Genomic DNA, 27,994 nt, shown 5'->3' with positions numbered 1-27,994 from the left:
TAGTGGACAGTTACGGTGGCAGCTCTTGTTAAAGCACGGGCTTGTTTCAACGCTCCCAGGATCTGTTCCTTACAGTCATTTGTACAGAGAAACGTTTCGGCGTACTTGCGTTTAGATAAATTACCCGTACCTTAGTGGCTGTTGCCCTCCTCCTATTCCAGGACATAGGCGGCAGGAACATTCTGCTTGCTCCCACTAGGCAGGATACAGCTGGCCTTGTCCACTTTCTGCCAGGCCACGAGCGTCTGTGGGGCCTGGAACTTTAGGTCCTACACGAACCTATATATATATATATATATGTATATGCATGTCCTATAGCCGAAAACTACTGGCTCTCTGTGTCGTCCGCGGCAGTCTGTGCTTTGAATGTACAGCGTTCCATTCGATAGCTAGCCAGGCCGACCAGTCGTCAGAGGCAGCAGCAGAGCACATATCGTCTTGGTCGCTTTTAGACAGCTGTGCGACTGACGCTGGCGTGCTACACTAATGCATTCTCAGTTCCTCCTTTCAAAGACGCCACCAACCACTCCAGCGGATAGGAAGGATACTATTTATTGACCGGTGATCTTTGTGATATGGTAAACGTTAGAAAGACGGACGAAGAGATAAGAACCTAAATGATTACCTCGTCTTTTCATGACCTAACTCGAATCTAGCTTGCCATTTGTGGTGTTATAGGATTGGGCGTAGACGTGTAAACTCTCAGTACAAGGCATTGCGGCCTGGGCATATTTAGGGGAGCTGAACAGATACCAATGATGCACGTTAATAAGAATTCGTTCACATAACATAAAATCATTTATTAAGCTACTTTACAGCCAAATGCATACAAATAGACTAAACTACGTCGTAATCCACGCTGTGATTTTCAATCTATTTCCACTTTATCTAATTTAATCCTACGCTAGACGCTCCTCGTATCAGGCAATTTGTACGCTTAACCTTGGAACCGTTCGATCGATCGAGTTTAAGGCCAATATACAATAACAACGCTCACATCGAATAGCGCTTGATAATTGTCCGTCCGACCATCCAGTAGTGATCAACTTTGGACGGAAGATGACCCTCATTAATTGTTCATTCCCATTTTTCTGTGTTAGTATACCAGTTTATTTGCTACGATCGCTTGTCGCTTTTCGGTCAGTTCCTTAGGTCGGGGGGCCGTGAAGCGTTGGCCGTAGGAATGCCGGTGCATCCAGCGGCCCTCCTTCAAAACTCATCGTTTCTGATCTGCATGACGGCGCTGTTGTTGTTATAGTGTTACGAGGCGAACATCGCTACGCCCGAATGAAGTCAATCGCGTGCGAGCCGAGAAATAGTTATAGAGCTGCTACTGGCGTGCGAAGGCAAGCGTTGACGAAGCTGGTCTTACTGCCGTCGTCGTAAAGCAGATCTCCGCAGCGCTTCATATCTTCTGGTGATTTTATTCGAATTTGCGCTATTCGAAGCCGTCCAATTTGTTTCACTGAGCACAAGAGACAATGGTGCTACTTTGAAAAATGTTCGGGGCTATCTTTACCGTCAGCGGGCGAATTCAGCCGCATGCTCCAGTGCTCCTACTACTACAACCGTTACTGTTACACTGATGTACTAAAGCCGTGTACTTTGGTGATGTGCTTTACCGCACGAAGATACGATGCACGCTGGCTGCTATTGATATTTCCATCTTCATTTTTTTAGTTCGCGCGGAGCTCGGTGAAGTTTGACAATCGACATTAATGGTCCTACTGCGTAAAATGGCTTTGATCATGATCAAAGAGTGATGAGGAACAAAGATTGCACTACGAACAAGAATCGAGGGCTCGCTAATGAGGCCACCAGTGTACGATTAGTTAGAGATGAGCGTGTGCATGAGCTTTGAGTACAGCTACCTAATACAAAACGAATGCAATAAGGGATTTAACAGCACTTAAGGCACCGCCTGCCCTCTCTAACACAGCGGCTGCTGTAGGTTAAAGTGTTAGGTTGAACATTCTGCCTAATCGTTTTCTTATCTCAGACCAATGATCACATTTTCCTACTAGCAGCAATTAACAACTTATGGACAACAATAGTCCTATTATTGTTTACTAAGCTAGTGGAGACATTTATGATGGAAGAAGGCCTGTACACTTCTTCGAACAACAGGTACTGCCAGAAGCAAAAGAAGAGGCATGTACCAGTTTGCAGGTTTTTTTTCTATTTCGGCACTTTAGATTATATTTCTCGCCGATGTTCCTGTTTATAGGTGAAAATAATAAGGCGAAAGTCATGCACGTCAATATGACTTACTTTTAGCTAGCCATTTTTACGCGGACCTGATATTCTCTGGTTACCCGGTTAAGCACTTTTATATGATCTCTCTAAATTGAAAGTCGACAAATGTCTCGAGTTTTATGTCCGGTACTGCCATTAAGATCTCCCTCAGGCGGATCGTTCCCAGGGTGAAACGGAATAATTAATGGAACGTTGAGAAACAATACAAGCTTATCAGTAAAAAGTTAACTGAAGTGCAACGGCTAAAATAGTGTCCTCTCTGTAATATTTGCTCGTGTGATATATGTACAGTATGTAAAAGGTGACCACTATTAAAGGTACAACAGTTAAGCAACCTTATTATGAGACTATTATTATTACGAAACCTAATTACAGGCCTACGCAGCTTCATGTTTTTTTCAGAGGTACTCCACGTTCCAACGTGTTTCGGTATTTCTTCTTTTGCTACTCAATGAGGAGCAAATCCCTTTAGCTCTTCGCTGATCAGACCCATCGAGACTATGTAGATTCATGCACCCCAATGCGCAAGAGGTTGCTCGTTCTCCTGTGTTTTTTTGTCTTTGTTCTGTTTTTTATATGCTCTCTTAGCGATCACGCGTCATGTGGCTACTACTTCGACATTCAAGCTTTTGTCTCTTAACTGTAATTAAAATGCGTCCATGATGGTCGCCGACGCCGGCACACTGTTTACCCTCAATAGAGAGAGTGGGTGCTCTCATGCTGTCCAGCGATTGCAGAAGGCCTGGGCAACCTGGATTATCAGACAGCGTTGTATATAGTCGTTTGCTAAATCGGAGCGTAGGGTGCCCTTTCCTGCTCACGCACATGCGCGACCTACGCTCTCCGGCGGCATTTCTTCCGGACAAGGGGCATTGTTGGCCGTAGCGTGTTTAGGGGACAACAACGGATCCTGTATATCCGCTAGTCACGTCTTTCTCTCTCCACCGTTGAGCGACGTGGTCGTGAGTCAAACGCGTGCGCTGGTGTCGCTAGGACAACCACCCGGCGTCGGACCTTAGTGTAATGATCCCTCTGCAGCAGCCGCTTAGAGCGATATTCATCATTCATATTACAAGACGGCCAGTTGACCATAGACCAATCTGATGCCAGTGCCTCAGAACTGTTGTATATTCTTTTGTGGTGATTGTGGTGATGACTTAGCAAAGACAACAAATAGCCGTAGATAACAAATATTAGGATTATACTAGTGTTAGTCCAAGTTTTTGGCCAACAGCATAGCCGTCAACTGTGCCAACAGAAAAATCCATGAACAGCGACCTCTAAAATGGTGATAGCCTCTAAAGAGCAACGTTGCATTCTACTTGATTACTTGCGCTGTTCGTATTTTCGTGGCTTTGTTGAATGCATCACCTCACGAACCAGTTCGTGATGAAACGTCCAGATTTCGAGATTGCAGCTAGCGTTATTTACGTGGTTGTTAGTGCTACTGAAGATGATGGCACTTTGCTGCTTTTGTCTTCACTATTGCTTTTAATGCGAAGTGCTTTTTTTTTCAGTGTGAACTGTTATTGCTAGTCCAATCATATGATAGCCTCTTAGTGAAACGGTAATGTCATTATCGGTGGTGTCCGAAGCGGGCTTCAAATACCGAGTTCCCGGTCCCGCACTAGTTACGCCCACTCATCAAAGTGCCGAACTAGCGAGGTTCAATTCATACGCAAATCTGGGTAGTTGCACTCGGAAAGGCTGGTGCATGGCCTTTAGTGCGTGTGGCTGTCTCGGGTCAATGGTACCGCTACCTTGTGCTTCGGAAAGTATAGTGGACTTATCTACGAACAACGGCCTATCAACAACAACTTGTGATATACCGCAGTTGTGGGTCACACAGCCGACGCTTGAACACGACCAGCGACTGGTCACACAGCCAAAAAGGTAGAAAAACGGTAAAGGGAGCATTTCTTGGATACTAGTCATAGTTATTACCAGCCTAAAAACTATATATATATATATATATATATGGTGACATATGACATATGTGAATAAGGCAGTATTCCAAGATTCGTCAGTATTGAGGTATCCCGGAATCAATACGCTTTACGGTGAGAACAATTTGCAAAAGATTGCATTGTAACGTCAGAGCGAGTCGTGCGACATAAAAATGATCTGCACACACTACCAGATATATGCCTATACATACAATATCTTTGAATCTATAAACCAAATATTTAAACATTACGTAACGTCAAATATTCGCGCTAAATTGAAGAATCCTTGCCAATTAGTTAGAAAACATTGAGTCTTCAATTATCCAGGCGGCTTGCTTCAATCAGAAGGTGCGCTTTCGAACAATATGGATATTATAAATAGTATATCGGACGATACCCTGTACAATCCCTCGCACCAACAAAAGGGCATTATTATGTAAAGGTTGCTCATCTTTTTAGGTAAATATTCATTTAACCGTAAGCAATGGCACAATCGTTCCCACGTGACTATTGACAGCGTTTTTAAGGTGGAAACATGGCCATCGTCACTGTTAGCTTCCCGAGGCGCTGCAGAGAAGAGAACGTATTATAAAAAGACAGTCGGGTTGTCGAAAGCTTGGTTGTTGCTTACGAGAAACATAAACGATATAAATGCCTTTTTTTATACTCGAATTTCGAAGACGGCCCGCGTGGAGTAGCAGTCAAAAGACGGTATCATTGTTATATATACAAGCTTGTCATTGCGTTGAAACGCCAGCCATGTTAGATCTAAATCTATAGGTATAACAGCCGTACAAATCGTCCAGATGGAATTAGCATCACCTTAGCTAAATTGCTCATGTTTGAAAAAACTGATAGATCTTAGTAGCCTGAATATTTCAGTAGGAACGTTTTGTTACGCTGGTATAATTGATATAGTTACATTTCAGCGACGGTCCTACACTTAGATAGACCGCCGTATCCATAAACTAACACCGATTACAATACCCTTTTTTAAATCTATAGCGTAACGGCTATATACGTTATTATAGGCAATGTGTGATGTATGCTACACGACAAACCGTGTCCTATTTGCTCCACCGCAGGCTTTGCATACACACATACAGCTACTTACCATCGTTCCAATAGACAACGCACGAACAGTAATAATCACCTATAATTATTTTACTATGTATATCACCTATAGCTGCGTCGGCCTAATTTCATCATATTCCGCTCATGCAATTCGTCCTTGGCCGAGCTGGGAATCGCCGGATGCGTACCATTGCCATCGAGTTATTAGGCCGTCCTAACATTGCCTCAATTCCGATTATCCCGCCCTGCTAAAGTGAAGTTAATCAACCTGTCATAGAATGTGTCTAGGAAATGGTAGCCTGCGATGACCTTTCTACTCTGTCATTTCCATTTGCCAACAAGCTACTGGCTTATCGTATTACTATCCGCCTTTGATTTATAGGTACATGCACGTGTGCGACCTTATAGGATAAGGTTAGAGAAGAAGAGTTCGCTGTCAGCAAGTTGCAACTAATGCTGTAGTCCTTGCTACACTCCCCCAGCCGAACGCTGGGCTTGCATGTGTGGATGTCAGATTCTACAAGCGTTAGAAGGAACACAGTGGCAGATATGAGATGCGTAATCAATGACACACTTGACGAACCTGTCGATTTCCTATGGTTTCAGAACGGCGCCAGCAGTCATCCGTATCGTAGCAATATTACTACATAGCTTTGACTGTGGCAGGACAGCGATGATTGTAGGTCAACAAGTTACCTAGTATTCACTCCGACGACAGACGGCTCTTCGTCACGGTAGGCCGTGCTGCAATGCCGCACCGGCAGCTCAAATTGCCGATGGATCATAATTCCAAAGCATTATGTAACTGGATGCATGGTCTTTCCTCATCCGCTCCCAAAATTTTTCATATTTACGCAAGGAAAATTCATCGAGAAAAATCTGAGTCAGTTCGTTCTAGTCTAAACTAGTTCGTTCTAGTCTGACTAAATGCCAATTAGGTCCGGTGCAGCCCTGTGCGCTTCACTTTCAACGATCTTTTTTTAAATTCGAAACCGAACCTTATCGATGACATTTCCCGGAATGAAACTTTCAAGCCGATAAGCCACATAACATATTTCCTATAAGCGGTGAGTTGTACATGGTTACATTTACAGACTTTGAATGAACATCCATAGATGTTCATGTCATCTATGGATGACATAGATGTCAATCGTTACGCTTTGCCCGTATCCTGACATGTATCCTGAGCAATCCTGTTTGATGCCTGCCTCGTAGTTTCAGGTCCGTTACCTCGTTCTCAAACCTTTTTTCCCAAAAGATTTGAAATAAGTCTTCTATCAAAGCAACTACCGTCTAGATTAATAAGAATTACTGCATAAAATATAGAAGGGTACACGTACTTACGCTATAAGCCTACGCATAGCATACATACACTGTCGATTAGGCGTGAAACCCGATAATTCAAAGTATATTTATTGTACATTGTATACATGTGTACAGTGTACATGTAAAACTAGACATGCACGCTAAACCTGATTCCGGCAATACGACTCTTAATGCTGCATGGTGACAGCGTAGATCGTTGAACCGGACGCAGCTTTTGATCGGACCCGGTATGATGGAATAGAACGGGTTAGTTTGCTGTGACGGAAAGACAACACATCGGAGTAAACAGGCGTATAGAAAGGGTTTATTCGTGTGGACGCGTAAAGACTACCTTATAACAATTCTCAATGTCCTTTGCTAAGATCTCCTTTTCAACGGATTAGCTGCATCAAGTGAAATAATACTTCATTGACAAGTAGGCCAACATTTGTCGAACTACACCAGATCGGCCCTAGACTACGGCCTGCCTCACCGGACGTATGTGGACATCAGTTAGAATACAGCTAAGCAGTGGTAATCTTACTATCACATTTTCAACATTACGATACCCTGTATCGATAGAAGTACTAAGCGCCGTTTGTCAATACTGGTTTCATGATTAATAACTCATCGATATTCCGATAGAGGCCAGCGGCTGATTGAACCAAACGATCCAATTAGCTATATTCTACTGTCCCGTCAAACGATTCTACCTATAAATAAACCGCTTGTCTCATCTACATGCAAAGAACAAAATTCATAAAAGCTCTATTCTATTATAGGGGATCTCAACCCATACTCGTGCACGTTGTAGGACAACAACGCCTGATGCCGGCGTCCGTTGCAATCAGTAAATATATCATAACCGCTTAAATGGTTCAAAGACTTCAAAGAAAAAACAAATATCACATTTGTTTTTTCTTCTTTGTTAAATTATCGGCTTACACATGACGAACTTGTTGTTTTTGTGGTGCCTTTTGTTTTTTGAGAAGGCTCATCCGATAACAGACAACCGATCTATGTTGAGAACGGGGCCGTTCACAGTAACGTAGCGCGAACAAGTTTTTCTTTTCTTCACCTTAGGCGGTGTGAAGAGCTGCTGTATTTATGCATACGTATGCGTATGATAGTGACAGATATTGCTCAGTTCGAAATCAAGTAGAGAACCCGTTATGTCGGAGCGGGAAGACTTCCCATGCAGCGAATTGTTCTAGCGGAGTTTGCCTTCAGCCGAGCCACTTTTAGCTCGCTACGATTTTTCTGCTGTATCTAAACGACTCCTCGAAATGTTCTGAGAAGAGCTCCGAATCTGGAAACGATACCCAGTCGTTTTACATTTAGTATCTGCACGTAGCGACGACATACAAGTGTCAGCCGTCCGCCTCGAGTTTGACGGGCTTCAGCCACACTGAACCGTAAAAGGGGCAAACTAAAAAGGGCACGCGCGCCAACGGCTTTGTATACAACAGAGAAAGAGAGAAGGAAATAACGTGAAGCGAACAAGAATGACAACTGTAGGGTTATCGTTTTCGAAGCTATGTTCCGCTAATAGTGTCCATAAGCGCATTGATCGCGAATGACTTTAGTTTCTCTTCCTCGTCGCCAAATCACTGCTGGTAGATAGGACACTAAATCTGTGACAGCGGCGACCCTCGAGGTGTTTTTCGTATTTTAATACGGCCTCCCCTTCTGTTTGTTGTTTCAGTTTGATAAAGCATCATTATTAAGAGCGGTAAAATACATGTACGTATGTCCAACGAAATCAGGGGCAATTCTGCACCTCTTCAACCGCTCGCACTCACGTCAGTAGAGTGTCTCTCCTCGCTTCATTTAATCGATTTGCAAACAAAATACGACAAACGATTGGAAAGCGCGATAATGTTTGATAAACACTTGCTACAAAGCTTCGTATAGGTCCCGCTTTAATATATTGGGTCCTATTCTCTGTCGCTACGCAACGTGATCCTACTAGCAACATTGTATAATGTATCAGTATAACAAATACTCGGTAGCCTTTCGACGGTGTGTGATCTATTGAGGAAGGAATTCCTAAAACAGAATAGAATTGCCAACATACGTTAAATACATAGGAAAAGCATGCGCTTAGATAGATGACGTAGAACAGTATGACAGCCACGCCGTGAGCCTGCTGGTTTTCACCTGCTGAACTTCACCCTCACTCACACGTAGAACTCACTACACTAACCATTAGCAAACACATGGCTTCCAACTGAAGTTGCAAAGTGTATATATATATATATATATCTGAAGGTGAAAAGGGAATGCTGAATTGTCGCATTCTGACATATTTACTTGGTTATTATTTTCGTCTGGGCAACCCGCCACGCATACTGAAACTGTTTGGTGTTTGTTTTGGTGAAAAAATTGCTTATTATTAAGCAACCCATCTCACATCGGGCCTACTATTGGACATTAATATCTATCTATTCGGTCGTAGCTCCTACACAATTGATGAAACCGTAGTTCTTTCAAATAGTCTTCCTCGACTTTTTTTCCTATCTACTTGTGCTATTGAAATTAGACATTACGCTCATAGAAACTACAATTAGTGTTCTGTCTTTTTCTATCGGACTTCGATGCATCTATGATGATAGCATCGACAAATTGAGGTTTCATTGTATATTCATCAAGCGTTCAAAAGGGGCACATGAACTAATTTCTTTCAAACTCGCGTTTCCCTACAATGACTCTTCAGAGCTATTATTCCGCAGTTGGCCTACTGTTGCCTGTTTGACATGCACCCCACTATGTCGCAATTTTGAGAGAAACGTTTGCAAGTACGTTCGGATAGATTTATAGTATAATTAAAAATCTACAAAAAAGCTGATCGAATAGGATGATCGTGCCGATGTTTGCTGCCATATTTAATAGACCGATCGGAGGGTAGCGTCGCAAAGGTCATGCTCAGCCGCTGAGACATTGCTTTATCGTGATGCTGCTCATATGAGCAGTATTGTTCATCGCAAAGCAAAAAAAGACGTAGATTTATTTTTAATTTGAAAGCTTATTTGATTTATTGATGTTCAAGAACATCTAGCAATTGTTATTACAAATGTAAGCGCGTCCTGCTCAAAGGTTGTTAACAACCTTTTGAGAGCTTATTTGGCACAACAGTGCAAAGGTTTTTCCACCCAACTCTCGTCATTTAGTGTACGTCCTTGAAATATTAATTAGTAATTAATATTTATGTATACGTAACATTAACGCTAATATTAATGTTATTGTCGTAATAGACCATTAAGCGCACACACACACCCGTGACGTAAACCAAATTATCATATTAAGCTCCCATAACAAGCGTATATATCTCTATATATATAAAGAAGATACATGAAGCCAGCATCTTCCTTCAGCGAGAGGTCAACGCTACTTAAGCACCTTTCCTCTTTCCACTAGCTGCATACATACGTCTCGCGTGACAATGCAGTTGTGTTTCCTGCCTCCTGGTCCTGTGTTTAGCCTGTACGTGTAGAGAGCCTGTAGAGCAGCGGAAATGACACGCAGTCGGACTAAGATCTCTGTACCTACGTAGCTGCTAAAGTACAAAACGACGTTATGGTCAGACGGAAGAAATAGGGATTACTGCCGGTTCGTTGCGTAACTGCTTCCGTCTTAATCACACGTTACTGCTGTCTTCAAGCAATCGCTTGGTCCAAAAAGGGAGATGATGATCTTGGTTACCATCTATGTATAGTTGTTTTACCTACTTGTGTATGTATGCGTATATTCGCATAAAAGTACTGTTACTACGAAAACAATACCCATAGCTTTACATATAAAATTGTTGGAACCTGTTGTTATCGATACGAAGCCGGCCGACAGTTGGACGTTAATATATATTCACAAAGAGCTGGCTGATCGATAAACTATATCGAAACAGATGGGTATTGTTTAAAGTAGTATATGGCCGAAAAGCGGGATCTCTTGTGGTTATTACCGCTTTTACTAAAATAATCTGGCTGTGATTATTAATATTCGAACTAGCCGAGAAAGCATATTGAAGACAATTTGCCAGTTTAACACAGATACTCTTCTTGAAAACGAGTGGAACGACGAAGAACAAAGGAACGCTTAGCGAAATCGTCCAAGTCCCGTAGTGGACTTCGATAGACAGCGTCGTTTGTTGTTGGAAGGCCTTTGCTTGAAGCAAGCTCAATGAGACGACCAAACGTCAAAATCGAAGTTTTTTGAAGTAGCAGTAGCAGTAATAGTGGAAATCTTGTAATAATGATAGCGCGATCGAAAAGTTTACAAAACCGTTTTGATTCTTTAAGAAATAGATGAAAGCTCGGTGGTACAAAGGATCGAATTCCACAAAGCGGAAAGGGCTCTATACAGATCGCGCCGCAGGCTACCAGAAAACATGTCTTCTTTCCATTAGTAGAAGTAGCTTCAGGATAGCGGGGTTGATGAGTTCCTTACTGATGTTGAAGCCTAGACGAAAAGCTCCCGTTTACAATAAATTAATGGTGGCGTGTCTGCCACGCAATGGCCTCTGCTGTCTGAGATTATGCCTAATGACCTAAAACTTAAGCTATTGTTTGTTAGCAGCGACAATACCTTAATAAACTGTTCCAAAAACGGTTGAAAATTTTCAACTTGATATTACAGTTCGCTCTTGTTTGTCATGTTTATTTTGCTTACAGACTAATCTCTTATGGTACACGAAGTACTTCGTGTGATACAAGACCTCATCTACGCCATCAAATGATGGCGTAGATGAGGTCAGAGCTATCACAGTTGCTAATTATTTTCAATCGCTAGCGTTTGTTCGTTCCCCGAGTCAGTCGACATTTCCGTAATTCTGCTGGTAGACTAAGTAGCGAGGCTAAGAGCGTGAATAGTTATCTATCCTAATATAGACTTTCGTCGTTTCAACTTGTGTTGATAGTATCTCTAACTTTTCATCTGCTATGAAATGGTGGCTGAGGGTGGAAAATGTCTTTTAAACACGTAGACACGACTGATACCACAATTCATACTGGAACAAATTCGGTTAAGATATTGAGATTTTCAGCCTAATGTACGATCCGAAGGCCCAAAACTCATGTCGTTTGTGATAGATATCATTATTTTAGTATCAGTGTTGATTTGCTTATCTGTACGGAACAAGCGATGTGAATTGTTGAACAAGCTCCTGCTGCAATCAATTACGTTGAGCTAGGCATATGTATATTTAGCACTCTTTTTCCCATAGAAGTTTGCGTAAATTAATAACTAAAATAGACGTTATTATTATATAATAGTGAGTACTACTAAACCGAATTCTTTTAAATTATCACTATGTAAAGCAGCGTTAACACTGGAGGACTCAAAAGTAAAAGTACCGGCCAGTTACCAGAGAAATAGAGAGGATCATTGTTGATATACCATATGAGATTCGCTCTTTTAAACCAAAGAAGGTAGACGTATCTGAGCGCAAATCATTGTACGGGACATTCAGTTCCACTACCTTCTCCTCTAACAAGATTGAAATAATTATTTAGTAGGCCCTTTGTATAACAGGGCCTAATCAGCTAAGCGCTCTCTCATTTGCTAGTATCTTTTTTGTTCTATGCTTTAAGAATCTTACTCGACGTCCTGCTAAAGCGATACCGACCTCTAAACTTATCTGCTGCAGAGCACAAGCGTAATGTATCACGATTCGCCATAGCTTCAACATTACCCCCGAATTTAAGCCTTTACACCTTTCCTATCTAAGTTATTTATGTAGGTCGTTGCAACAACGCAAAAAATTACCCAGTAACATCTTCAGATATGTCAAATCACACACACACACACACACACACACACACACACACACACACACACACACACCACACACACACACACACACACACACACACACACACACACACACACACACACACACACACACACACACACACACACACACACACACACACACACACACACACACACACACACACACACACACACACACACACACACACACACACACACACACACACAGACGTTTTGTTTGGCCTGCGTTAGCCCTGTAAGTCGGTCGGTTTAATTCACGTCTGCTTCCAGTAGAAGAGGAAAAAATGAGGTCTCTTAAACTTAAGCGTAGACTTGTATCTATATGAGTACTTCAAATGAGGCTAGGCTGGAACCTGAGCGCTTTGCCTGTGTTGTCTTTCGGAATCCCTGGCCGCGTTTGTCAGCTACCACTAGCAAAGCCTCGCGGGACAACTGCGGTTCTAGCATACGAATCACTAAGCCGCCTTGAATTCAGCCTTCAGTCAGTAATGTCACGGGCTTTTCCAATCAGGTTACATAGAACTTCAGGCCACCGAGCACGGAATAAGTGCGTGTGCGTTATGACCTCCCTTCCCCACTGGGTGCCTACACATCCAAAAGTCTCACAGCTCAAAAAGGAAGCGGCGCGTATCTAAACCTCCTTCACTGCACATACTCTGTGGCGAACGCTGAAAAAAGCTATTTTCGCTGTAGCCACGTCTATTGGTTGTAAATAGTGCAATTCCATTGTAACCAACAACTTTGCATTCCTGCGGTTCGAGGTTAGGCGACGTGGGTTGCATTTCAAATATTTTTAAAATGATTTCCTTAGTTTTTTCCCGTCCCCATCATTGGCGACTGCAATGGAGCACCCGGAATAGCTCGGTGGAAGAAAGAACCATGTATTATGTATACCAGTCAGTCATACCGCAGCCGTACGAAACAGGGCATGTCAATCAAGACAAAGCCATAATAAGAATATGTAACCAAATAAGATGCTACGCCTAGTAAAGAACGAAAGAAGCATACAGCTTATAGCAATGATTAACAAAAGTGCAGTATCATGGACGATGGGTGAACGGTTCCTCAGAATACCAAGCTTAGCGTTAAGCCGCCTCAGTGTTCACCGCCGAGCTTGTAAAAGTCGACAACGACACAAATCGGACTCGAATTTTCGTTGAAGCGCCCGGAACCATCAGTAAAAAAGACTGGGGAAGTAAGATATGCGTCGTGCAGTTAATGCTCGCTACGCCGGAACAACGACAACCCCCGTCGCGATGGTCCCTCAGCTCAGTCTCTGTAACCTCGAAGTCCTTCGACTCGAAAACTCATTCGCAGATTTCACCCAACTTCTTCTCCTTCTAACTGACAGTGGTGATCTATTACTCCGCAAAAAGTTACGAATACATCGCCAAGAGTGAAATCCTACCCAACTGGGACCAAGCGATATTCCTGGTGAAAGAAGACGCGCTTCTGCGTTTGGTGTCAAAGACACTTGTTGTCGGATGCTGCAAATAACGTGACGTAGGCCATTCGTAGAAGCTCACTCACGGAATAAGGCCAAGTCCCCTTCGACAACCACAGTAAACATCGGTATCTGGTAGCGGCAGAAGCGTACGTAACAAGAAGCGAAACAATCGGTCGCATTTTTCTCTCTCTCGCACAAAAAATACAATAACAACACGGACAAGGATACGTACCCACTGCTGTTGCCGTCGTCGTCTCTTCGTAGAAGAACCAAAGAGTATATCTCCTTTAAGACGAAACAGTAGACAAAGGAACTAGAAAGCGACAAAGAAGTCGTCTCACAGTTCTCTCCCGGTTTTGACATCGTGTCCCGACAGATCAGCAGAGCGGAAAAATTCGACCGATTTTTCCGTCTTTTTCCGTCATCGCTGCCGTCACCATTCAAACCCGCATCGTCAGGATCTTTACCGGAGTCTCAGAGGTTCAACGGGGTGTGCGTTATGCTCCTGATATTCTACGGTCACTAAGTCGTACATGTATTCTCCCAGTTTCCGTTTTTCTTTTGTTTCGTGTAGCGGATGGCTTCGAGTGCCATTTTGCACTCGCATGCACGCATACCCTCGCAACGCGTCAGTGCACTGCTTAGCAAGATCCTTTCTTAGCCTGCTTCTATTTTAAAATTCTGTCTTTTCCGCGCAGCAACGTTGGCCGGTTATTTTCCGGCAGACGCACCTTGATTGTCTCGTTTTTTCTTCTACTTTGAGCGCTGCCGTTCAACCTGCTAGCAGTAGTAGTACTATTACTTTAAGCTGTCCTATCATAAGTGGTTCCTGCCGTTTGCGACTGCCCTAGGGCGAGCGGCAGCACTACGAATCTAATAGTTGTTTTATGCTGGCAGTCACACACGTCCAAGCAAACGTTCTAGCTGAAGGGCGGAATGGGATGTGAATAGTGAGCGACGCTCGCAGTGCAGCGCCGTGATGACACTGTAGGGGCGTATTTGCGTCGACATGGCGCGCGACCTCCCTAAGTCATGCCGTTAGCATTTCGAATGGGGGCCAAAGATTCGATCCTTGCACGGCGAAGTAACAGCACTCGCTGCTTTTTGCGACACTCATAGCGGTTTAAATATCGTTCGTCTAGTCGATGAGATGAAGGGGCTGCTACGCAGCCCCCTGGTTGGTTGAGGCGTAAAGAGTCAAAACAGCGATGAATGCGAAGCAAAAGCGACGGATATAGGCTGAAGATAGAGGTAGTCGCATGGCGGGCCTGCGCGATGGCCGTAGGTAGACTGGTTTTCTAGGTACGTTGTGATGAGCGAGCCCAACAAGGGCGAAGGCTGCCTGTGATCGTTCGTGATAGCGTGCCGCTAACTCTTCACTGACATCAACAAAGTGCAGCACTCCAGTGTACTCTAGCGAGGATGTCGGCATGACCCTTGGCCTTCCGATAGAACACTATGTTAAAGTCATGTAACTATGTTTGGCATTATGACAGACGACAAGTAAAGCTACGAGCAAACAGGCATTCATGCAAGAGCTCTTACCGAGCATCCTACGTAATAAACACCCTGCAACCCCAGTTAACACTGTAAAAGTGAAGAATTTCAGTGCTAGCATTGAAATATATATGCATATATGTATACATGTTTCACGCGTATGCATAGCACACTACCGTGCCATCGAATATAATAGCATTTACAGGCTACAAATAGGAATATAGATCAACCGTGTAATGCAATATGCCCCACTTATTGTTTTCCTTTCTCTCTCTCTCTCTCTAGCGGACTTTGTCTAGCTTTTACATAGTCCCTGTTAGATCCGTCCGTGACCTACAGATTCGTGCCAAGGATGTCTGACCTTCTCCGCTCCATCGAAACTGTGAGTATAACTAACTAGCAGTGCGTCCTTGCCAGGCTGTCCACTGAGAACAGCGCACCATCCTTATTGAAGGACTACCATGGAGAATGGCATTTCCGTTTCTTCACATGATGTCTTGCGTGACCCAGCCAGCGTGCACTCGTGCTTAACTCGTTGCCAAATGTTTTTACCTAAATGATAACAGGGAAATCAAATGATAGCCTAAATAACGTGCTTCGTATCTTTTCGTTTCCGCGAGTGTTTTGCCTCCTTAGCTATAGTTTCGTAAACCTTCAAAGCGTTTTGATGATGGAACAACACACATAAACAGGCAACTCACAATAAGAAGCTGTGCGTGGCCATCGTAAGCATGCGCAGAACGCTGAAGCCGCTCAGATATCCAGTGTAGCCTCGATTATATCATTTGTGAAAAGAAAATCTCTGTGAAGACCTATCAACTCGAGTGGATATGATGTCCTACGTTGGCAAACGTTTGTGCGACAGGGCTTGTCCTAGAAAACCTTATAGTAAATAACTGAGCATAGTGAAGGAGTCAAATTAAATTGTTGTAAGCGAAAGCTTGTGGCGACTTTTCTGATCTCTATTTTTAGTCTCGATTCAATTTTGAAGGTCTCTCGTTGCAGCGTTATCGTATATATTGATCGATAGAGATGTCGGCCCGGCCGTTTCCATTGCGGGAAACAACTCACGAACTCCCATAGAATTCGATGGCAGAATCAGTGACATCTAGCAGTGAAACGTAGGATTTTGCCACAAGGTAATTTTGCCCTAAAGCAGGTGAAGCTTATGCCTATCTGCGATAACATTTTTAGCCTACTTGCCTTAAAGCTAGAATAGACAGTAGAGGTTAGCTATCACTGGTTTGCTAGAATAGCAAACAATTTCTCTGTACAGAGTTGTTGTTACTGTTATTGATGTTTATCCCCTATTAATTGGTGTCCTGGACACAATTTAACGTTCAGCCTCTAGCGCGTGACGACAGCGGCATCACGAAGGTGACGGGGAACATTTTCAAAACTGCCAAAAAGATAAGTTGTAATTTCGTGAATTTTTCGGTATTTCGTTACCACATATCGTATCAACGCGAAATTCTTCCATAATACGTAGCGGTTTTTGTAAAAATATTTACAGACCTATAGATTTGTACTAGTATAATCTAAGAAACAGCAGTAATTATAGCTTCGATATAGTTGGTTAAAACGCTTCATCATTCGGGAAAATTATGATGATTATTCTTGTACTCGATAACCCTTGGCTTTGTCATTCTCAGCATATCAGTGTTTCAGGATCGTTTTTGCCGGGTTTTGGTCCGGTGGACCTGACAGGACGGTCGGTGGCAGTCGTGGGGGAGTCCTGACAAATGATCTACGATGCCTGCTTAGTTAGAACGGCAACCAATAAGTAATGGGAGATAACTTCGGTGATGATCGTAACAGACTGCTAGAAAAATCTCCGCCAGTTGACATCCATTGATTCATTTCAACAGCTGCTACATCTGCTAGCGCCATGTCCCTCCCTGTTCCGTCAATTGCAACCTTCTGCTTAGCACTCAAATGCTCGGTTCGCGGCCATCAACTAAATTAACGCTCATTAAGATTTTGTCGTCTAGTTCGCTGCTGTCATGACTACTTTCGAATGACCATCAAACTCTGCAGTAATAACAACATCAAAAAGCAGAGGGAACAAAACTAGCGATATAGGTTGGCGGCGGGTGGCCTGTGGGGCGTCGTTCGTATTCGCAGCGGATCAAGCAATCGTGTTGATTACTTACTTGGTCTGTCGTTCGGTCGACACGTGCGTACAGGGGCTCCGGAGGACGACTGCCACCGTTAACGCTAAAACGCGAGCATTATCCCTGGGGATTTGATCTAATAATGGCGGTCCAGAAAAGCTTTTGCTCTTCCTCCGGGTCGTTGGTTATGCGAAATTCGAAAAAATGACAGCAGCGTTAAGCATAAAGGTCAGCCTTGCAGAAGCAACAGAGTAGCCGGCAGTGAGGGCAAGCTCTATCGTCCCACTGTGATAGGATCTAGAAACAATAACTGTAATCATCGATCAGTAATTCTAGCCATCAAAACGGCTATTTTTAACATCATCATCATCAATTTTTCCAGCCCCGCTTTGTCTACTGTCCACTACTGCTGCCACAGTCCGTCGAATGAACCCAAGCGAGCGCGGTGTATTGGAGCTCTTGGAGGTCTTGGGATGGGCTCGCGGCAATTGGTGCCTCTGGTGCTACATTTGTGGCAGCAGGCATAAGTCACCTTAGCACCATATAAGTGTATCGTAATCCGCTATGAACAGCTGGCAGGATTTAAATGAAGCGTTATTATCGAAATTATTAAAAAAAAAAAAAAAAAAAAAAAAAACGATAAGGAAGCGAAAAACTATTCAGGGACAACTTGAGTCCGAAACCTCTGAAGGTTTCGACTTCATGGTCGAGGACTGTAGTCATTATAGAGCAATAATAAGAGTCATAAATAGGATCTACAGTGGATAGTGGCGATTCTATCCGAACCAACATAAATTGCAATGCAGGTTTGTCAAAGTAGAATATAAATATTGCAGTAGTTTCGGAAGATCGCAAATATCCAATAAACATTAAGAAGGCGTTTAGGACGTTTCATGTATATTATATGCTTCAATTCCGTACTAAGGACGTACACGTAGCAATTTATCCCTCTTCTGGATACACAGTAGCACCAAAAAGAGAAGTTAGTCAGCTAAGATAGAACTGCAAAAAGCTATTTAATTGCCCGCGGTATTTTTTTCCAACAGCTAGTTGGCGCAGAGTGTGGCTTTTCTGGTGTCGCTCAACTTTGCGACTCGTTTTGAATCACTGCTACCTCACTTTGTCGCGTTCAACCGACGCAGAGAGGTCACTGAGACGGGTCCGCCAACAAAGCGCATCCGGCACTTACTACGTAAGATTGATTTCTGCTTAATACTTTAATAAGCGTTTTCGTAGCTATTGCCTCCTGGCGTTTTTCAAATAACACTGGCTACTCCGTACGTGGGAAGACGCAATGCGCACGAAACTGATCGTCGCGACTACTACGTTATTTTTCCCGGTAATCATAGTGAAGCGTCCAAGCTGTGCCTTCCGTCCGAGGAGAAAGCGGATCTATTTGCAGCAAAACTGAACCGTCGCTAAATGACTTAATACGAACAACCTATAGGGCTGATACTTTGACGAAAGCCATACACAATGCGTACCGCCGTTGCTCTCGTGTCCGTCAGAGCCAACGCACAACGTATATAACCTATAACGTAATAGAAATGATAACTTTACAAGCGCTTTGTAGCTAATAAAACGACGATCGAATACCGCGTTCAGCTCTAGGCAGAATTGCGGCAGGACTGCTGGCCGTCAAAGGATGTGAAAATGTCCTTGTATCGGCTGAAGGTTAAGTGTATTGGAAAAAGGAAACACATCGGAGACGGATCGATAGATTCGATATTGTCTTATGATAACGGCGGTTAATTACTGGATGATTGCCGCTAGGGAAGGCTCTTCGGGGTAGTTAAGGGGTGAGAGTGAAATCTTACTTTTTTTTCTTTGGCTTTTTTATTTCTTTTACGTTAGTGTGATTATTTGGACCTAAGAATCATTCGCTGACTGATGGAGTTCTGGAGTGGATCAACTCATTTGAATTATTTGTCGCCTCTTGGGGCAAGATCATTAGCTCAACGTTACGAATATTTATCAAAATATAAAGTAACCGCTATAGCTAAATTGCTTAATTGACCCAACAAGTAAATGAGAGGCATTGATTTCTTAGGCAGCCGACAAAACGTTCAGTGGAGTCTCGTAGAGTGTTATAGGTATACTAAACTGCGTGAAGATCCGCGACAGTTCGCAGCACAAATGAAGCTTGACGTACCATTGGTCACGATCTAGTTCTTCAGAAATCGCTAACTCTTCTTCCCGACGAACTTGGCCGATAACATTGTTCATTTCGGAAGGAAAACCGAGGACGCAGACGGCAGCTACAGCGGCAATATAGTTAATGCTATGAACTTTATGCAAGGGAATATTTGTTGGGGAAGCAGGGTAGCCGTCGTTCGTCATAATTGAAGCTTGTCAGTCGACGGCGTTAGCTCCTCCGGGAAACAAACGCGGTTAGAAAAAGTATCCGATCTTCTTTTCGTACCAGCATGTATAGCGTTTGTGTTTACACTTGCCTTCCTATCTCTCAACATTTTTTTTTCTGTTTTCGGGCCGACGGCAAACGCCGTCAGTACGAACGAATGACAATAAAGCACGGGAACACATACGTAAAAAAACTATAATGTAAATACACCCACTAACCGAAATTCACTTTTTCCTTTTTTTCTTACAGGTAAATCTGGACGTGTAGCGAGCTTGCACGCGCGACCCCTACAACAAAATCGATAAAAATTGCTCATTGGGCAACGTTTCACCTTTGGTATACTGTCCCACAGCTCATTCAACGATGTTAAGTTTACATATCTTCCGCCATGATTTTTGTAAAGTACTCGACACTTCGTTAAGTGATAGCTGGTGCGATATGACGATTTGTTTGCTGGTATCCGTAGTTTAATTTTTGCATGTCTTAATGCCTTTTTTGCAGGCTTTTCTAAACGCACAGGTAGTGGATGTGGGCCTGCTATGGAATATGATATTCAGCTAAGGGAAATGATGGCTTCAAGCGCTAGACCTCGTATCCATCGCATACACACTTTTATCTTTAAGCCTTCTCAAGCATAACTTTCAATTCGCCATTTGTTTCATAGGAGACATAATGAATGAAGGAAATGTTTACCAATCTGCGCACGTAAGGTATTTAGTGCGACTATCTGGACCACCTCTCTGAATGCCTTTCAGGCATTCACAGTTACCTGACGCAGGCCAAACAGGCGAATGCTTACTTCTCTAGTGTTTTTGACGCCGCACAATCTCTCCCTTCTTGTAATATATAAGACGGGAGGACCCCTGTACGCCCACGTGTCTGAGGTCCGGATTGTCACAGTTCAGCAAGTTGACACTACAAGCAATTTATGTCAAAGGTTAGAGGCAAGGGCACAGAGTTGAGCACCTTTGTCAAGGGCGCTCGATAACTTTAAAAACGGAATCTATTCTAGCAGACGAAGGGACAGCTAGTGTCATAAAAAAAAACCGAACATCTCAACGTGAATTGACAAACGGAGTAGATTCCTCTTCTATGAGACGTAAAGTAATTTATGGACCACTTTGCAAACCTGCCCGTGTCGCTCTCGACCAAAAATCCAAAGCCAGCCAAAGTAGGGACGCCAAAACAAGATTTGCCTTTCGTAACTGATATGACCGAGCAGGACGATATAGTGTTATAAGACCGTGCTTACGCAGAGCTCCCCAAAGAAAAAGATTAAATTCTTTGGTCCCATCACCTATGTTGACAAGCGACTCAACTAACTTACGTATTGCATCCGGAGGCCGTTTGCAAGTTTCGAGTTTCCTACTGATGTATCTCTTATCTAAAGCTGGAGCTCCCATCTCGTTTCGAGAATTCGGAAGAATCCCCAAAAGGAGACCACAAAGATCTCGAAACGTAGTTTAACTTTCATAACTTTTATAGAACAAAGAACATCAAAGCAAATTTCAATCAAGCAACCGTATATAAAAAGCTGCCCAGCTCATATATATACATTTTTCTAAGTTTTTGCTGAGATCAAAGACAAGCATAAGGATGCCGATGGAAATTGAGATAGCTCGATAGTGCCTCGTTGACCAATATGGCAGCTGTAACGCGTGAAATTGTTTACAAGTGACAATTTCCATAATGACTCCTTTGCCCTCATGGCCCTATCACAGCTTTATAGCAGTTTGCACCAGTGACATTTTTGTAGCTAGAATAACTGAGATCATCAGCAAACAAAATCAAATGGATATCACGATATATGCCGAGGCCGTATCATATTGAAGTCATATTATAAAATTAGAGTTAGCTGTGCTTCATGCTTTGTTAATGTATTTTTTCATATTCTATTTTTTGCTTTGCCAGAAGGAGCGCTATCTCTTCGAGCCTGTAAATCTTTAAATTCTCTTTTTTCTCCGCGCCCAAATTCGGTTCATCCTGTTCAAAATTGGACGTGCACGCTTTGCAATGTAGCACGGTTTTGCGATAATCGATTTCTCAGCTTTTACGCTGTCACCTATTTGTACGCCATCATTTATTCTACCTCGTTCTCTTATTCTTCATGCGGAACAAGCACATCATAAGCAAAGGTAACGCGGGTCGATTGAAAGGCGGATCAATTTTATCGTACTACTTTTTCTCCCGAGCGTATTCTTTCAAATGCACTAAGACGGAATTACTAGCTAACCCATGGCGTGTGATATTACGCTTGTCAAGGAAGCTTGCGTGAACAAAGGGGGTACACAAAAGGTATAAAATGGGCTACTTAACCGAAGACCTAGGATTCGTCTTTCTGACCTATGAGATACCCCTACGATGGTGAGATTGTCCCTTATCCGTATCAAAAGTTCTTCCTCTGTCACGCTTTTCAAGCTCGTTGGAAGACGAGTGGTGTTAACTGGAAAATTGTAGTACTATTAAATATACAGGTTATTGTCAGATATGTTTTACTGTACTATATTTTTTGGGGGGTATTTAGAGAAAGTCATCACTAAATACAGTTATAATTGAGGTTGACTGACATTTTGCTTATTCTCACATGATTAAACACGCTAGATATCAGGCATACATTTCCTTCGTGATAGCCAGTATCTGACCGCTACCTAATCGATGTATGCCATCAAAATCATCATATCCCCAAAAAGGCTCGCTCTCTTTCGTAAACAAATATACGAAACTCAGGTCGCACAGGTTTTTTTTTTCGACCCCGAGCAAAGTTACGATCCCCAATCGTTGATTCCATCGGTGACTCGTTACTTTTACAATACGAGAAAACAATGAAATGTCGGCCAGAGTATATCATACATAAGCGCCAACGCTCGTAAACTCGCTCTTATCCTATAGGTACTAGAAATCATTATTATTAGTACTTGCTTTTTATTAATTTAGCACAATTTCATTCCCATTGATCAACAGGATTCTAACAACAAACAACTGACTGTACGTATCAAAAGACGAGCGCATCCTGTTTATCCTTTCTCCTGCTGTCGAATATGATCATTGAGCAGATCGCGTATACGGCAATACTCACAAAAAATTTGCTACCGCAAAGCCAGTAGCGAAAAAGTAGAGTCAAGCAATTGCTGTTATTATTGAAATTAGTTCCGGAGCCACGCGCGACCATCTCAATATGTCTCATGTTGTGTCCTTTGGTACTGCTCGAGCTCATCCCCTTGACCCCCCGCTTCCGCCCTATCCAGTCTACCGAGATGAACGGATCTACTATAGAGAAATTGTGAGGCACAACAGTAACCCGCCAAGAGAAGATGAACGAACGAATAAATTCGCTCGAGCAGAGGTTGTCCTTATCAATTGTAACGATGTCTTTGCAGGTTCTCTATGTCAATTTTACGGAGGACAGAAACAGAAATGATGGCCACGTTCAGATCTATAGAGGGGGTTGATTTGTAGGATATACGGTGTTCTTTTCGCCTGCGGAGGTACAGGTCGAAGCATATCGCTATACCCCTTATGTAATTGATGTTTTTCTAGTCATAACACAGAATTGGTGGACCTCTTTGCGCAATACATTCATGATGTGCCCATCTAGGTTTACTGCTGCCGCTATTGCTGAAAATAGCATATATATATGATGCTGTAGCGAACGGACTTTTATTCTTGTTGTTGTTATTATTATTATTGCCTAAGCAGAAGTTTTCCGCGGAGTTTTCGTTTGTTTAGTGTCGTTTCAACCGTCGGCCGAGCCCTCGCTTCGCAGGTAGCAATGATTTCGATGTTCGTGTAGAATAAATCTGAACCTGATGAGTACCCTTTTTACACGTCTGATCTACGCAGATGTGTATATGTTTTATTGGCGATGGAGTTAATCGTCGGGCCAATGTTGAATGCTGGCATGAAGTCAATGATGTGTGTACAGCGCAACGAACGGCGCGAATAGGCAAGACGAAACGCCTTGAATGAAAGCTATTCAGCCGGTGTCAATGCAGTTGTTGCTAACGCAATGAGCAGGTAAAGAGCAGGTTAGAGCGAGACTTGCTTCGCTGGCAGGGGAGAGTTCGCAAAGGATGTATGTGCCGGCAAACGAGAGAGAGAACGTTTCTGACAGGGAGACAAGCCTTAATCGCCTAAGGACACCGAATGAAGCGAGACGGGACAGCCTTTACTAACTTGATCCACCTCACTTTTAAACAGCGGTTCGCTTTCGTGGCGTCTTCATTGAAGACCGCCGCCAAAGAGCGTGAACGGACGAATTATTTGTCCGGGATGACATATGACCAATGAAAAGTCTGTGCAAATTCGACAGGCCTTGAAGTTTGTCGCGCTTGTTATTTATACGTGCTTGTGAACAAACTACCAAAAAGTTAATTCTTCCGATTTGTTCGTTATCGTATTGTACGTGGCCGCGCGAACAGAGTGAATTTTAGGAAACTATGACGGTGACGTGAAGTTGAGGAAGCACGTGGACAAGGAGTTGGGTGACATATCAAAAACTAATTGGCCCCGTCTTCAGCGTGGGTTTGACTAGGTGTAAAGCAGACGTTGATAAGGCCTGCAGCAAGCCCCTCTTGCCCACCGCGCTACATTGCACGCCATTACACAACGATTTAAATCCGATAACGGCATCATAACGACTAAACGATGAATATCTTAACGATGCTCGAGTCAACTTTAGTCATGTAAAACTAAACTATGTAAAAAAACATCAGCTGGCAATGATGATGATAGCAACAGTTCTTCATTAAAATGTCATTTGTTTGACGTTGAAGCAGAGGGCTCGATGGCAACTTTTATTCCCTTGTTCTGAATCATCAAGTCCTAAATAACCCATCGAAGCTATTAGGTCCGCAGTTTGGCTTCCTTTATTGCCAGCCGTGGTATCATAAATTTACAACTGTTATACATATTCTAACACAGACATGTAATTCTCTGCACTCCGTTATTTAATAGCACGCGACTGTACCTCCATATATCGCCATGCAGATCATTAAGAGCTCGTGACGCTATTGCTGTGCTGTACAACAAAATAAACAGCAGAACCAACTGTGTAGGCAAACGTATTATTATTCCAGACAATGTTTACTTTCGATTTTACATTCGACCTTACTGACTCGGCAATCTGATTCATGATGACCCAGTTACGTAATGATGCCTTCAACGATTCTGAGAAACGGTACGTCAAATCGAGTCAAAACATCATCTAACGATGCTATCAGTCTAGGTGACTCTAGGCAACTAGCGGCTTCAGTAGAGAAACAGGAAAAGAGATATCTATACTGAGCGATTTATCGCTGTTGAAGGACAGGCCGAAAACGTGAATCGCCGCAGTCTTATCTCGCGTGCCATGTGATACAAGAAGCCGCCGGCCTGCAGCCTGCCTTGTCCCATCAGGTCTCAGCGCCCGATCACGGTTTCACTCGAATAGGGCCGAGTTAGAAGAACTCCAAGAATACGATTTACTTTTGACGCAGATGGCAGAATTGACGTGCAACAGATATTCGCCCGTGAATTTTTTTGGCTCGCGTGACCTTTATATTATCCTTGCCCTACAGAGCGAGCCACGGTTAAGGTGTACTCCTTAGTATCTTAGTGACTCTTATGAGTAAAACATTTTGCTTATTTTATCAGGCAGAGCTTTTTTGGGAACCATGGTAAAAAGATTACATCAAAAGGATATTGGTACTGCATTAGCGGAACAAACAATGTCTGAGGGTGTTCGTTATTACAGAGTTAAGTCACCTAATTGGGGCTAAGCAGCTTTGGCATGCAGCTTCTTAATCAAGTGCGGTCGAGGAATTAAATGAAGGGGCGAAGTGGAGAATGAAATTTCTGTCTTCACTGTTCGCTACGTTTTAGATTTCAACATAGTAACGTGAGTATAGCACGGTTTCTTGTTCCGTATCGATAACAGATGTCAGGCCAGCTATATACATGTCAGTCGTAAGTCGGTCCGATTACTTGACGTCCCCCACTCGTCAGAGCTTCTCGAACCGCGGGCGACAATATTGCACGTTGTCTTCGTCTAACAAATGTCACCAACCGAAGCTCGTAACGCTTTTGTAGCTCACACGTACCTTTGCTCCTTCCGTTTAAACCGCTTTTCAGCGTTCGACATGGCGTCGCGTGGCTTCAACTCAATCGTGAACAGACATTTGCTCAGGTTTGCTTTAAATTCGTCCTGATAATTTCTTTACTGTCAGCGAATTGCGTGGGGTTAGTCTGTCGTTAGGATTAGGCAACTGATCTAATTTTCTCACCAGATTGACAACCTGTAGCGAAGCCTGTTAGGTCTATGTCCTGGCTCTTTCATGATAGGTCTCGAACGTTTCGTGGGGCCGCGTAGAAGCAAATTGCTTACAGCACATGCGGAACAGGTGATAGACGTAGAACGTTGGCCTTAGCTGAACAAGCGTAGTGCAGCAGGTCACTTCGAAAGGAAGCGGCCTGGTCTCAACGGCAACCAGTACTATAAAGCGGACAGCGTGAGTCGGTTTGATCTGTTGTTGAGTGTCAAAAGACATCGTAACCAGCATTTCTCAATAGCTGTCGTACCTCCGACGCAATACCAAAGAATGTTTCAGAAAAGCAAAGAAAAAAATTGCCAGTGTACCCCTGAGCGAGCTAGTTACATAATCAGGTGTCAGGTGTTCACCAGACATGACGGGTAGGTAGATTTCGAGTAGAGCAAGGTAGATATCATATCTGTTGAAGCTACGGCCTGTAGTGATATTTGACCGAGTTCCGAACGATAATGGCGATCCATTCACTGCATATAGCTTCCTTCATATCGACGGTGGTGGATTACGAACGCTCGCGGGCTACAGCTTTATATATTTTGCCTCTGTCTAGATAGGTTTGATAATTTAAAGGAAGTGCCCTCTGCAAGGTAACTAGGTTGGGAGTATGGCGAAATCTGATTGAAAATACAATAACGTGGTCGCATCGATTCAAATCGCGCTGGTTTGCTAGAAATACAATTGTATTAGATTGGGGTGGACTAAGCAGATGCCTATCGGGGGCATTCGACGAAGGTGGTCGTTACCGTTATTGGGGGCATTCGATATCTGCTGCATCGACAACTAGTAATGTGACGATTGCTCGAAAGCTCGTTACGGCGTGCGAGGGTTGTAGCAACATTTTAACCGCGTAAACCTTTCACGTCAACGCCCACAAAGTATACCATATTCTATTCGCATATAGGAACGTAGCTGAATCATTCTGATCACGTTGGGTTATCATTAGGAAATTACTGGTTGGTTCTTACAACGACGCTGTGCGGGCATACCGGGTTCGGGGATAGATTGAAACAGCATGAAAACAATAAGCCAAACACAAGGCGGAGAAATTGAACATGACTGAAAGTATAAAGATGCATGCTCATAGTTTAAGATATTGCATCGGGCCAACAAAGTCTGTTTGTCTGTTTGCGGGCGGAGTCATTGCGCAGTGAAAGGCGAAGACCACATCACGGCTACTTGCTATCGGCATCCAATTGCAACGACGCTTTAGGACTTAGTATTTGTACATATGCTACCTATGTGTATAACCTGATCAGTAAAAACGGTGCCTTGTTCGAAATGACGACACCAAATCGAGTGGCAGACGATATTTCTGATTTGCTCTTAATTATTCATCGTCCACTATGGCGGTCATATGCAGATGTGGCACGCGACGTATACTTATGCACCCGCTGACTCGAGAGTAGCAATTTTGTTGCGCAAGAGAGCCTGAACGTAGCCCAGGATTCTGGGTTTATCTTTGTAATGATGGACGGCTATATATGTATTTCGAGGGGCATATCCTTTGATCACCTGCCCCTGCTATTGAAAGACGAAAACGATTTATAGAGAATATAGCAGTGTTGATATTACAAAATAAAGCCAGTGACTGCAATCAGCAAAACCACCTGCCCCCTATTTGTCGCTTCGTTTTGAAATAAAAAAAAAATTGTTATTGAATAAGGAACGCATGCAGATGTTATACTTAGTAATGATAAGCGGCGAAGAACTTGCCTTAGGTACCGAATTAACGAAGTACGTAGATGTAAAATTAGGTGGAGTCCAAGAGAAGTATGGAGTGCGTCTAAATTTAGGAGAAGTTGTGATGTATGTATGCACGCTAATCGAAAGAACGAGGAGCAATACCACTGGCATATTGAATAATAAAAGCTCGACAGGTAAATACACGATATATATGTATATAT

General features: G+C 43.1%; 2 protein-coding genes across 4 annotated transcripts in view; one reads left to right on the top strand and one right to left on the bottom strand.

Annotated features, from left to right (window-relative positions):
* Positions 1-27,994, top strand: part of siz (Brefeldin-resistant Arf-GEF family protein schizo) — a gene marked incomplete in the record, with an annotated part of 514,736 nt that overhangs the window by 308,158 nt on the left and 178,584 nt on the right.
* The window catches only part of LOC111244260 (uncharacterized), a 144,621-nt gene continuing 123,512 nt past the window's right edge, over positions 6,886-27,994 (bottom strand). For 2 of the 3 annotated variants that reach the window (XR_015322425.1, XR_015322426.1), the window contains one exon: positions 12,375-15,864. The gene's annotated coding sequence lies outside the window, so the exon portion shown is untranslated. Of the gene's footprint in view, positions 7,891-12,374; positions 15,865-27,994 lie in introns of those variants that run through there. The other variant, XR_015322424.1, reaches the window with a different exon arrangement.

This window comes from Varroa destructor, unplaced genomic scaffold (genome assembly GCF_002443255.2).
Source record: "Varroa destructor unplaced genomic scaffold, Vdes_3.0 BEIS01000002.1, whole genome shotgun sequence".
NCBI classification, from domain to species: Eukaryota; Metazoa; Arthropoda; class Arachnida; order Mesostigmata; family Varroidae; genus Varroa; species Varroa destructor.
Note: the sequence above shows the minus strand (reverse complement) of the source record. Positions and strands in the feature narration are given on the sequence as shown.